The following is a 14654-nucleotide window of genomic DNA, read 5'->3' on the forward strand; positions in this document are numbered from 1 at the left end:
AATTTTTTTCTATCGTCGCATTCCAAGAGCTATAACTTTTTTATTTTTGCGTCGACATAGCTGTATAAGGTCTTGTTTTTTGCGGGACAAGTTGTATTTTTTAATAGCACCATTTTGAGGTACATATTATTTATTGATTAACTTTTATAAACTTTTTTTTTCGTGGGGAATAGAAAAAAACCTGAAATTTCGCCACAGTTTTTCGTGTCCTAAATCTACGCCGTTTACCGTGTGGTATAAATAACACAATAACTTTATTCAGCGGGTAGATACGATTACAACGATACCAAATTTGTAAAGATTTTTTATGTTTTACTACTTTTACACAGTAAAAACGCTTTTTTTCAAAATTATTTGTTTTTGTGTCTCCATATTTGAAGAGCCATAACTTTTTTATTGTTCCGCCGATGCAGTTGTATGAGGGCTTTGTTTTTGCAGGAAGACTTTTAGTTTTTATTGGTACCAGATCACTTTTTATCAAATTTTTTTTAAGTCAGGATTCTCAGAAAACAGCAATTTTTCCATAGTTTTTTATTTATTTTTTTACGGCGTTCACCATGCGGGTTAAATAATGTAATAGATTTATAGTCGGGGTCATTACGTACGCAGCGATACCAAATATGCGTAACTTTTTTACTTTATTTTGTTTTTTTTAATAGTAAAGCAGTTTGTAAGGGGAAAAGTGGATTTTTCATTATTTTGTTTCACTTTTTTTTAAATTAACTTTATTAAACTTTTTTTCACTTTTTTACTAGTCCCACTAGTGACTTTAATATGCAATACTCCGATCGCTATTATAATACACTGCAATACTTTTGCATTGCAGTGTACTACTGCCTGTCCGTTTAAAACGGACAGGCATCTGCTAGGTCATGCCTCCGGCATGACCTAGCAGGCATTCGCTAAAGGCAGACCTGGGGGCCTTTATTAGGCCCCCGGCTGCCATCGGAGACACAGACACTCGGTGATCTTATCGCCGGGTGTCAGTGGGATGAGAGGGAGCTCCCTCCCTCTCCCCAAAACCACTCAGATGCGGAGTACCGCATCTGAGGGGTTAAACGGGTGAGATCGATACTAATATTGATCTCACACATTAGAGCAGGGACACTCCAAGCTCTCAGCTGCCTCTGGCAGCTGAGAGCAGGGAGATTTGACAGTTCCCTGCTCTGTTTACTTATTCCGATGCAGCGACGTAAAAAGTCTATTGCATCGGAATAAGGCCCGTTAGTGACCGACGTAGAAACACTATGGGCCGGTCACTAACGGGTTAAGCACTGGAATAAAGCTTAGCACCTTCGGCGAACATCCGTGACCGCACAGCCTCCTGGCCGTCTGCCAGCATCTCCCGCCCCAGAGACGCCAACTGGTGCAGCCTTTCTGTGCTGGACTGTGCTGCACGGTGCGAGCGCGCGCTCGACCCCGGCCTTAAAGGGCAGGCACGCAAACTCTAAAGTTTCCCTAACCTATCCTCAGAACACCCTGGACTATAAAAAGGACTGTCCTTTCCCTCCTTGCCTGAGCATTGTAGTTTTCCCATGTTCGTATTGCAAATGGTCCCTTAGTGTCATTCTGCTCCCATCGTTCACGTGCCAGCTACCTGTATCCTGTATCCCGTGCTGTGTTTTGTTACTGAGCCTGTCTAGTGTTGGAGTCGTGTCTCATCTGCACCTCACTGGTATCATCCGCCATATCTGATGAAACCTGCCATGCCTGCTGTCATACGTCACGTCTGGTGTCATCTGCCACTCCTGGTATCATCCCCCACGTCTGGCGCAACCTGCCACATCTAGAACCATCCGTGCCACAGCCTCTGCCACTATCTGGACTATCTCAGGTCCCCTTGTGCTACGAACTTGTTATATAGACTTTGCATAGACTGTGACTTGGCCAGCTGCCTCTCTGCTACAGCGGGGCGGCCCAGTGGGTCCACATACCCCTAGATCATGACACTCAATACATATATACAACACCAGAACAAAGCTCAGTACATATATACAACACAAAAACCAAACTCAGCACATATATACAACACCAGAACCAAGCTCAGTACATATATACAACACAAAAACCAAGCTCAGTACATATATATATACACACAACACAAAAACCAAGCTCAGTGCAAACATACAACACCAGAACAAAGCTCAGTACATATATACAACACCAGAACAAAGTTCAGTACATATATACAACACCAGAACAAATTTCAGTACATAAATACAACACCAGAACCAAGCTTAGTACATAAATACAACACCAGAACCAAGCTCAGTACATATATACAGCACCAGAACAAAGCTCAGTACATATATACAGCACCAGAACAAAGCTCAGTACATATATACTACACCAGAACAAAGCTCAGTACGTAAATACAGCTCCAGAACAAAGCTCAGTTTATAAATACAATACCAGAACAAAACTCAGTACATATGTACAGCACCAGCACAAATACAGCTCAATTTAGTGGTAGCTGACAGTGTTTGTTTGGGCGGCCAGCAGGCCCTAACTGCCAGATGGCCAGTCTGGCCCTGCATACAGCCCCCCCTGTAGATAGCACCCATCTCCCCCTTATAAATAGTCAGTCAGCCCCCCTGTTGATAGCACACCCCCAATTCCCCCTTGTAGATAGTGCCATACAACCCTCCCTGTAGATAGTGCCCCCCACCTCCCCCTTGTAAATAGCAGCTACCCCTTGTAGCTAGTAGCCCCCCTTGTAGATAGCAGCCCCCCTTGAAGATAGCAGCTCCCCCAAACAAATAAAACGTTTTACTCACCTAGGCCCCGTACCTGCGACGAACAGAGCTGTTCCAAAGAATCAACGCCGACGGGATTCTTGCGTGGGCCAACGTGGTCCAGTGACGTCATCATGCCGGCCAGCGCCGGGATTCTGACTTTGTGTCTGCTAGGCTGCAGGCCGAACGTGGCCTGTATCCTAGTAAATGGCAGAGCAGGGAGATATCTCCCTGCTCTGCCATAGGGTTCAATAATATCTGCGTCCTAATGTGGCGTCACTACCGCTGTAGCAACCATAGCGACTGATAGTGGCGACACCGGGCATAAGGGGGCACGTGCCGCCTGCCAGAACAGGCCCCCTCATGCCATGGGCCCTGTAGGAGCTGCTATGGCTGCAACAGCGGTAGTTACGCCACTATATTGCATCTGATGTTATAAGACTTTAGCGACACCCCTGGCTGCTAGTGCTGGATCATTGAGTCACTTAGGAGACCCAGCAATGCAGCTGAAAGCTGCGGGCCGTCGGCCATGAGAAAAAGTTGGGGGGGCTCAAGATGGACTTTTGCATCGGGACCCATGGACACAAGGACTTTTAGCTACTCCCCTGCCAAGAAACAGCCAGTGTCCTCCCTCATCTCCTTTTGGCTCATCCTGTCCCCTCGCCTCCTCACAGTAATGCGACAAGCGTTTCATTCCTAGAAGGAGGTAGAGCTCCATGTGTCACAGCAGCGGGAGTCTTTAGTGCCTGCTAATGTCATCACCAGCCCTCAGTAGCAGTACCAGTGAAGCTAGGTCATAAGGACAGCCTATGCAGCAGTGACAGGTATGAAAACTGTGCCTGCCTGTCACTTTGTGTCCCCCGCTGCTTTTCCATATAGTCCCTGTATCCCTTCCTCCACAGAATGCCTTCCGCCTTCTATGCACCTCTTTTCTACCACCACAAAGCCAATGCCAATTTCTGTGCCCCCACACCCTCAAAGAGCCCCTGCCAACATGTGTCCCTTACCCCAACAGACCCTAGCCAACTTCTGTCCCCCTGCCTCCCATGGAACCACCACCACATTCTGTCCTCTATCATCCACAGTACCCATTCAACCTTATTTGTCCCCCTTCCCCAACAGAGTACCTGCTACCTTTAGTCATCAATGCCCATGCCCCCCACATTGCCCCTGCCACCTTGTCTCCAGTTACATGTCCCACACAGTACCCCTACCACCTTCTGTATCCCCCTCTCCTATCAGAGCACCTGCCATCTTTTGTCTTGCATGTCCCTCACCCCCCTCACAGAGTGCCCCTGTCACCTGATTTTCACCTCTACCATAACAGAGCCCCTATCTCCTTCTGCACCCCTGCTCCTACTGAGCTCCTGTCACTTTATGCCCCTTCCACCTTCTGTGCCCTTCCTTCCCATAAAAAAGCCATTTCAACCTTTTGTCTTTCACAGAGCCCCTTCCACATGCTCTCCCTCAAACAGAACCCCTCTTTCTGTATTTTCTGTCCTCTCACAAAGCACCTGCCACTCTACCTCCCACAAAAGCTCATTCTACCTTGCATTCCTCTTAACTACTCTGTACCCCCAAAAGGGGGGCTCAAATGTCTTTGCAGTATGGGGCAAAGGAATTGCTGGTGGCAGCCCTGATTATATGACTTGTATTCTGCATTTTTTTTAACAGTTTTCTCCTATGCAGGCTCTGTCGTTAACTCTCAGTTTTCTCTGAGCTAGTGTGCGGAGCCTAACTGCTTTCATCTTCTATACACGGCACAAATAGAAGAGGATAATACTGTTCTCCTATATCCATCTATCTCAAATATAAAAGCTGCAGCAGCATATAGAGATTATACATCAATAATTAACAGTGCAGATGAGAATTCAGCACTGAGGTGAGACAGTAACACTTACCAGAAAGCTGCAGCAGTGTCTGCCTGTGTTTTTTCTCACTCTGCTCCTATTCTGCCCCTCCCCTGTCCATAGACTTGCATTAGCAGCATGTCTGTGTGTCTTCTCTCTTTCTGCTCCCTCCTCCAGTTCCCCCTTCTTTCTCCCCTCTCCATCGACTTGTAAAGGCATGCAATGAAGAGACACACCCCCACTTTCTATAGCCCGTCAATTCTGCTCAGTAAATAAATATGGATTTTGCTTGACAACAGGGGTTGGACAGCAGATTCCAGGAAGGGAGACACGTAGTGGTAGTAACTTTGTACGGAATTTTATGGATAAAACAACTACATTATAACAGTAAGTAAATTACAAAGTTGGTCTATAGCATGTATACTAGTAGATTAGCAAAAGTTGTTTGAAAAATTTGTGTCCATTTAACCCCTTTCCACTTTGGCCACATTTGACCTTTCTGACAGAGCCTCATTTTTCAAATCTTTTCAAATCTATGTGGTAATAACACTGGAATGCTTTTACCTATCCAAGTGATTCTGAGATAAATTTCTCGTGACACACTGAACTTTGTTACTGGCAAAATTTGCTCGATACATTCAGTATTTAATTGTGAAAAACACCAAAATGTAGCGAAAAATTGCAAAAATTTGCATTTTTCTAAATTTAAATGTTTCTGCTTGTAACACAGGCAGCTATACCACACAAAATTGTTGTTAATTAACATCCCCCATATGTCTACTTTAGATTGGCATCGTTTTTTGAATATCCTTTTATTTTTGTAGGATGTTACAGGGCTTAGAACTTTAGCAGCAGTTTCTCATATTTTGAAGAAAATTTCAAAAGGCGAATTCTTCAGGGACCAGTTCAGTTGTGAAGTGGCTTTTAGGGCCTTATATATTAAACCCCCAATTAGTCACCCCATTTTAAAAACTTCACCCGTCAAAGTATTAAACACAGCATTTAGAAAGTTTCTTAACCCTTTAGACATTTCACAGGAATTAAAGCAAAGTATGGGTGACATTTACAAATTTCATTTTTTTTTTGGATGAATATTTTTTAATCCATTAGGCTTAGTTCACACAGACTTTTTTGACTAGTTTTTTGACGCAGAAACCGCGCCAAAAAGCTAGTCAAAAACAGCCCAAAAATGCCTCCCGTCGATTTCAATGGGAGGCGGGGGCGGTTTTCTCCCGCGAGCGGTAAAACCGGCTCGCGGGCGAAAGAAGCGACATGCCCTATCTTCAGGCGTTTCCGCCTCTGACATCCCAGTGACTTCAATGGGAGGCAGAGAAAGAGTATTTTGCGGCGTTTTATGCCCGCAGCGCCCAATGGTCACAGGCGAAAATCGGCATGCAGGGAGAGGAAAATCTGCCACAAACTTCCAAATGGAATTTTGAAGCAGAAATTCTGCCTGCAAAATACTCCATGTTAACATAGCCTTAGGGTATGTGCACACGATATCGACAATTACGGCTGAAATTACGAAGCTGTTTTCAGGAGAAAACAGCTCCTGCATTTCAGACGTAATTGCTCGTACTCGCTTTTTGTGAACCGTCAATTACGGGCGTAATTTGGAGCTGTTCTTCATTGGATTCAATGAAAAACGGCTCAAATTACGTCCAAAGAAGTGTCCTGCACTTCTTTGCCGAGGCTGTAATTTTACGCACCGCCTTTTGACAGCGACGCGTAAAATTAAAGGTCGTCGGCACAGTACATCGGCATTGAAAGCAATGGGCAGATGTTTGCCGACGTATTGAAGCCGTCTTTTCAGGCGTAATTCGAGGCGTAAAACGCCTCGTTTACGTCTGAAAATAGGTCGTGTGAACCCAGCCTTAAAGCGCAACTCAATATTTATTGCCCAGATGTTGCAGTTTTTAGAAATATCCCACATGTGGTCCTAGTGTGCTTATGGACTGAGGCACAGGCCTCAGAAGCAAAGGGGTACCTAGTGGATTTTTGGCCTCCTTTTTATTAGAATATATTTTAGGCACCATGTCAGGTTTGAAGGGCTCTTGCGGGGCTAAAACAATGTAAATCCCCCAAACGTGACCCCATTTAGGAAACAACACCCCTCAAGGAAATTATCTAGGGGTATAGTTAGCATTTTGACCTCACAGGTTTATTGCAGAAATTATTGGAAGTAGGCCGTAAAAATTAAAATCTACATTCTTTCAAAGAAAATGTAGGTTTAGCTAATGTTTTTTTTATTTGCACAAGGACTAAAGGAGAAAAAGCACCACAACATTTGTAAATAAATTTCTCCCGAGTAAAACAATACCCCACATGTAGTCATAAATGGCTGTTTGGACACACAGCATGGCTTAGAAGGTAAAGAGCACTATTTGGCTTTTGGAGCTCAAATTTAGCAGGAATGGTTTGCGGAGGCCATGTCACATTAGCAAAGCCCCTGAAGGACCAAAACAGAGAAAATGCCCAAAACGTGACTCCATTTAGGAAACTACACCCCTTGAGGGTGTATGCACCTCATATAGGGGTGTAGTGAGCATTTTGACACAACAGGTGTTTCATACATTTTATTAGAATTGGGCAGTGAAAATAAAAACAATCCTTTTTCTTCAATAGACGTAGATTTAGCTAAAAAATTTTCATTTTCTCAACAAATAAAACGAAAAAAAGAACCCCAAGATTTGTAAATCAACTTCTTTGAAGTACGGAAATACTGCTGTTTGGGCACACAGTAGGGCTCAGAAGTGAAGCAGTGCCATTTGGCTTTTGGAGTGCAGATTGGTTTCTGGTTTCTGTGTTGTTTTTGCAAAGCCCCATGTGGGGCCAAAACAGTAGAAACCCCCCAGTAGTGACCCCATTTTGGAAACTACACCCCTCAAGGTATTCACCTAGGGGTGCAGTGAGCATGTTAACCCTGCAGGTGTTTGGCAGAAATTAGTGTGCACTTAATGTTGCAGAGTGAAAATGGGATTTTTTTCCATTGATATGCCAATATGTGGTGCCCATCTTGTGCCACCAAAACAAAATAGCTCTCTAATTATGCGGTGTTTCCCGGTTTTAGAAACACCCTACATGTGGCCCTAATCTTTTGCCTTTATATTCGACGAGGCTCAGGCGTGAAAGAGTACCATGCGAAGTTAAGGCCTAATTTGGTGACTTACACAGTATTGGTTCACAATTGCAGGGCTCCCAATTTTGGAAACTACACCCCTAAAGGCATTTATTAAGGGGTGTAGTGGGCATTTTCACCCCACAGGTTTTTTTCCATAAATGATTGGGCTGTGGCTGGTGCAAAGTAAAACATTTATTTTTTCCCTAGATATGCCATTTCAGTGGCAAATATGTCATGCCCAGCATGTTCCACTGGAGACATTCAGCCCAAAAATTATTAAAAGGGTTCTCACGGGTATAGCGATGCCATATATGTGGAAGTAAATCACTGATTGGGCACACTGTAGGGTCCAGAAGGGAGGGAGAGCCATTTGGCTTTTGGAGCGTGGATTTTGCTTAGTAGTAGTTATGTTTGAGTATTGCTGGTGTTTCCAATTATAATGTGGTGGTACATGTAAGCTGGGCAGAGTACATCAGGGGCATAGTCAGGTGGTATAATAATGGGGTAAAAAAATAAAAATAAATCAATCATCGATAGATGTTTGTTGTTCTGTGAAGCAATCCTTTCTGCACAGGCCAGTGTCGCACTGATAAAGGGTCCTTACTTATTCCCATTTTGGTCCGCACTCCGCACCTTTGCAGTTTGCGGAATTTTGCTGGGAAAGTGTTGTCCTGGCACGGGCACCCTTACTTCCAGCATATATATAAATCACCTCTTGAGACTGAAGAAATATTCCCCTCGGGCCTGCACAACTGCATATTATTTATTTCCTTCCTTATTGGAGCCTTAACTCATTTTATTCCTTTACAGACATATTGCACAAGGGCTGTTTTTTTGCAGGACAAGCTGTAGTTATTGGTACCATTTTGGGTTTTTTGAGACTTTTCAATCACTTTTTATCCTATTTTTTGGGAGGCAAGGTGACCGAAATAAAGCAATTCTGGCATAGTAATTTAGTGGGTTTTTTATACAGCGTTCACCATGTGTTATAAATGACATGTTAACTTTACTCTGCGGGTCAGTACGATTCCGGCGATACCAAATTTATAGCACTTTTTTATGTTTTACAACTTTTTGCACAATAAAAATACTTTTGTAAAAAGAATGTATATTTTCTGTTGTCATGTTGTTGAAGGAGCTGTATGAGGGCTTGTTTTTTGTGAGACAAGCTATACTTTTCATAGGTAACATTTTTGGATACATGCGACTTTTTGATCACTTTTTATTTAAATTTTTGAAAGGCAAAGTGACCAAAAAACAGAAAGTCTGGCATTGTTTTTTTACGTTTTTTTTTTTTACACTATTCACCGTGTGGAATAAATAACATAATCTTTTTATAGTTCAGGCCGTTACGGTCATGTTGATACCAAATATGTATGGTTTATTTATTTATTTTCAATAATAAAGGACTTGATAGCTAATAAAGGACAATAGTGGTTTGTTTTATTTTATTACTTGAAACGTTTGCAATATTATTTACAACTTTTTTTTTAAACTTTTTTTACACTTTTTTTGTTACACACTTTTCTGTAGTCACACTAGGGGACTTGAAGGTCCAACTGTATGATTTTGTTTCTAATACATTGCACTACCTATGTAGTGCAATGTATTAGATCTGTCAGTCATTCACTGACAGCGAGCCGATTGGGCTTCGCCTCCAGGCGGGGCCTAATCGGCTTCCATAATGGCAGAGCAGGAGGCCATTGTTAGGCCTCCTGTTGCCATATATATCCTATAGATGAGGTCAGTTTGCACAACAAAATTATGAGAAGATACAAAATATATTTTATTGTTAAACATGTACAAAAAATGAAGCATACAATGCAACATCGTGGTGTCTAGCAGGGCAGGAAACATATGGATATACAGAAAGTATATAAATGTGAACTTCCATCAAATGGCAGCAAATGCATGCAGTAAGGGCATGACCACACATGGCGGAATTCCTCCGCAACTGTCCGCATCAATGCCGCACCTAATCCGGGTTGCGGATTACGGCTGCGGATCTGCACAAAATGTGCAGAAAATTGATGCGGACTAGCTGCTGCGGACTGCGGGAAAAGTGCTTCCCTTCTCCCTATCAGTGCAGGATAGAGAGAAGGGACAGCACTTTCCCTAGTGATAGTAAAAGAAATTCATACTTACCGCCCGTTGTCTTTATGACGCGTCCCTCCTTCGGCATCCAGCCCGACCTCCCTGGATGACGCGCCAGTCCATGTGACCGCTGCAGCCTGTGCTTGGCCTGTGATTGGCTGCAGCCGTCACTTACACTGAAACGTCATCCTGGGAGGCCGGACTGGAGACAGAAACAGGGAGTTCTCGGTAAGTACGAACTTCATTTTTTTTTACAGATACATGTATATTGGGATCGGTAGTCACTGTCCCGGGTGCAGAAACAGTTACTGCCGATCGCTTAACTCTTTCAGCACCCTGGACAGTGACTATTTACTGACGTCTCCTAGCAACGCTCCCGTCATTACGGGAGCCCCATTGACTTCCTCAGTCTGGCTGTAGACCTAGAAATACATAGGTCCAGCCAGAATGAAGAAATGTCAAGTTAAAAAAGCAAGACGCATCCGCAGCACACATGACATGTGCATGACAGCTGCGGACTTCATTGCGGAACTTTGAATCTCCATTGAAGTCAATGGAGAAATTCCGCCATGAGTCCGCCACTGCTCCGCAACAGACAGAGCATGCTGCGGACACCAAATTCCGCTCCGCAGCCTCTGCTCCGCAGCGGAATTGTACGCATCGTGTAAACGAACACTGCTAAATTAAAGTGAAAGTCAATGGAGAAACGGCTCCGCTGCGGAATAACGCTGCGGAGTGTCCGCAGCGGAATTTAAGTGAAATTCCGCCATGTGTGAACCCGCCCTAAGAGTGGTGGGCAAATGTGCCCATGCATGAAAGTAGAACTGACTCAAGAGGGATTATGCCTCAGTACAAAGTATTATAAATCCTCAACAGGAAGGTAATGATGTAAACGAAGAGACAGAGCGAGACCTATATGCTTAACCCCTTCAGGACTAAGCCTGTTTTGGCCTTCAGGACGAAGCCGATTTTTCAAATCGGACATGTGTCACTTTATGTGGTAATAACTCCGGAATGCTTTTGCCTATCCAAGTGATTCTGAGATTATTTTCTCGTGACATATTGTACTTTATGTTAGGGGAAAAATTTGATCGATAAATTCAATATTTATTTGTAAAAAACACAGGGATTTAGAGAAAATTTACAAAAATTTGCATTTTTCTAAATTTAAATGTATCTACTTGTAAAACCGATAGTAATACCACACAAAATAGTTACTAGTTTATATTTCCCATATGTCTACTTTATATTTGCATCGTTTTTTGAACATTCTTTTATTTTTCTAGGACATTACAAGGCTTAGAACTTTAGCAGCAATTTCTCATATTTTCAAGAAAATTTCAAAAGCCTATTTTTTCAGGGACCAGTTCAGTTCTGAAGTGGCTTTGAGGGCCTTATATATTAGAAAGTCCCCATAAATCACCCCATTTTGAAAACTGCACCCCTCAAAGTATACAAAACAGCATTCAGAAAGTGTTTTAACCCTTTAGGTGTTTCACAGGAATGAAAGCAAAGTAGAGGTGAAATTTACAAATTTCATTTTTTTTTTCGAAAATTAATTTGTAATACATTTTTTCTCTACCACAGAAGGTTTTACCCAAGAAATGCAACTCAATATTTATTGCCCAGATTCTGCAGTTTTTAGAAATATCCCACATGTGGTCCTAGTGCGGTAATGGACTGAAACACAGGCCTCAGAAGCAAAGGGGCAGCTAGTGGATTTTGGGGCCTCCTTTTTTTAGAATATATTTTAGGCACCATGTCAGGTTTGAATAGGTCTTGTGGTACCAAAACAGTAAAGACCCCCCAAAGTGACCCCATTTTGGAAACTATACCCCTCATGGAATTTATCTATGGGTATAGATAGCATTTTGAACTCACAGTTTTTTTGCTAAATTTATTTGAATTAGTATGTGAAGATGAAAATATACTTTTTTTTGTGAAAAAACGTAAACATTTAAAATTTTTACAAGGAATAAAGTAGAAAAAACACCCCAACACATGTAAAGCAATTTCTTACGATTATAGCAATACCCCATATGTGGTAATAAACTGCTGTTTGGACCCACAGCAGGCCTCAGAAGAGAAGGAGCACCATTTGGATTTTGGATTTCTGATTTTGCTGGAATAGTTTTCAGTGTCGTGTCGCGTTTGCAATGCACTGGAGGGATGAAAACCGCGGAAAACCCCTAATAGTGACCCCATTTTGGAAACTACACTCCTCAAGGAATTTTTCTAGGGGTAAAGTTAGAATTTTGACCCCACAGTTGTTTTTCCTGAAGTCATTGGAATTAGTCTGTAAAGGTAAAAATCGACTTTTTTTCTGTAAGAACTCAGAAATGTTTAATTTTTACAAGGAATAAAGGAGAAAAAGCACCCCAGCATTTGTAAAACAATTTCTCCTGATTACGTAAATACCCCATATGTGGTAATAAACTGCTGTTTGGACCCACACTGGGGCTTAGAAGGGAAGGGGCACCATTTGGCTTTTGGAGCTCAAATTTAGCTGAAATGGTTTTTGGGTGTCATGTCGAATTTGCAAAGCCCCTGAGAGACCGAAACAGTGGAAGCCCCCCAAAAGTAACCCCATTTGGGAAACTACACCACTTAAGGAATCTATGTAGGGGTATAGTGAGCGTTTAGGCCCCACACGTCTTTTGCAGAATTTATTAGAATTAGGCCGTGAAAATTAATATCAACATTATTTCCACTAAAATGTTGAATTTTTTCAATTTCACAAAGGATAAAGGAGAAAATGCACCCCAACATTTGTAAAGCAATTTCTCCCGAGTACGGCAATACCCCACATGTGGTCATAAATGTTTTTTCATTGGAAAATAATTAACCCTTTCCGGACTGATCCATGTTTTGCTTTTTCTTTTTCGTTTTTCCTCCCCGCTTTACGAGAGCCACAACTTCTTTATTTTTCCGTCAATAGAGTGGTGTGGGGGCTTATTTTTTGCGGGACGAGCTGTGGTTTTTATTGGTACCATTTTTTGGTACATAAGACTTTTTGAGCACTTTTTATTACATTTGGTAGAGTGAAGGTGACCAAAAAACTGCGATTTTGCCATTTAAAATTCTTTATTTTTCACGGCGTTCACCGTGCGAGTTCAATAATGGCATATTGTAATAGCTTGGACTTCTACGGACGCAGCAATACCAATTTTGTATATTTTTTTTATTTTCTTACATTACTTTAGAGAAAAAATATGAAAAGGGTTTCTTTTTGGACTTTAAATATTTATTAAATTTTTTCCACTAATAATAACTATTTACTTTTGTTTTTACATGTTTTATTAGTCCCCATAGGAGACTTGAACCAGCGATCATTAGATCACTGGTAGAATACACTGCAATACTAATGTATTGCAGTATATTGTCATTTTTACATGATCCTGTAACAGCGCGATCGCTGTTTCTGTCCGTTAGTCCCGGGTATCAGCTGTAATACACAAAAAAAAGCTGTGTAAGGGCTTGTTTTTTGCGGGACGGGTTGTAGTTTGTATCGGTATAATTTTGGCGTACATGCGACTTTTTGATCACTTTTTATTGTATATTTTGGGAGGGGAGGTGACCAAAAAATAGTGATTCTCGCTTTGTTTTTCATTTTTTTTTTTTGCGGTGTTCACCGTGCGGGAAAAATAATATTATAGTTTTATAGTTTGGGTCGTTACAAACGCGGTGATGCCAGATATGTTTACTTTTTTTTACGTGTTCATTTTTTTCCTATAATAAAAGACTTATTATAGGAAAAAAAGCAGTTCATGTTTATGTCACTTATAACTTTTATTTTTACATTTCTTTTAAAAACATTTTTACTCTTTTTTTTTTGTTTTTTTCACTTGTCCCACTAGGGGACACTTAGACTTGCAGCTTTGATCGCTGCTGGAATACATTACACTACACACGTAGTGTAATGTGTTCTAACTGTCATTGTGACATAACAGTCACACTGACAGGAAGCCTACGACGACCACCCTCGGCGTGGTCCTCATAGGCTTCTGTACATGGCAACCCGGACCCGTCATTGTCTGGCGTCCGGTTGCCATGGGTACGATCGCAAGCCCCCGTGATTTCACATGGGGTTGCCGATCGGCGCTAAACACCTTAATTGTGGCGTTCAAATCGAACGCCGCAATTAAGGGGTTAACTGCCGAAATCAGCGGCGATAGGCCGCTGATCGGCAACGGGGAATGCAGGGCAGACGCCCTGCACAGTTAACCGCCGCTGCGGTGTAGCGCCGCGCGGCGGTTAACTGTTAAAGTACAGACGTAACTGCACGTCAAGGTGCGCAAACTTACTGCACACATTGACGTGCAGTTACGTCAAGGTGCGGGAAGGGGTTAATTGGTGTAAATGAAGTAACTTACCCATGGTATAGTTCCTGCGCCGTGGAGACACCAACACGAAGCGCGTTTCGGCGAAATGCATTCATCCAGGGGTGGTGTCTCTCCAGCCAGCGGAAGCTACTATTTACAGAAACGTCATCCAATCATGTAAGGCGAACAAAATGGATGTGTACCGACTAGTAATGGAAAAAAGCCTCTATAGAGCGTCGCACACCAGGTCCGGAGATGTCTAGCGATGAATTTCCGGTCTGGCGTCATCGGGAGGGGCCAGAGAGAGAGCGAGGGTGCATCACTCAGACTCCGCCCAGCCAGATGGAGACGCCAGACCGCAGATCATCACAGACACTCCCACCAAAACATGCTCGCTCTGCTTTTCCCTGGATCAATATAAGAGAGAAAGGGCCCGAAACATGACTGGATGAAATGTGAATAGGAGGAGGATATAGGAGATAATCATACAGAGCAAAGTGGACACTCAATCACCAATGTATTGTTATGGGCA

Source organism: Rhinoderma darwinii, chromosome 3 (assembly GCF_050947455.1).
Source record: "Rhinoderma darwinii isolate aRhiDar2 chromosome 3, aRhiDar2.hap1, whole genome shotgun sequence".
NCBI lineage: Eukaryota > Metazoa > Chordata > Amphibia > Anura > Rhinodermatidae > Rhinoderma > Rhinoderma darwinii.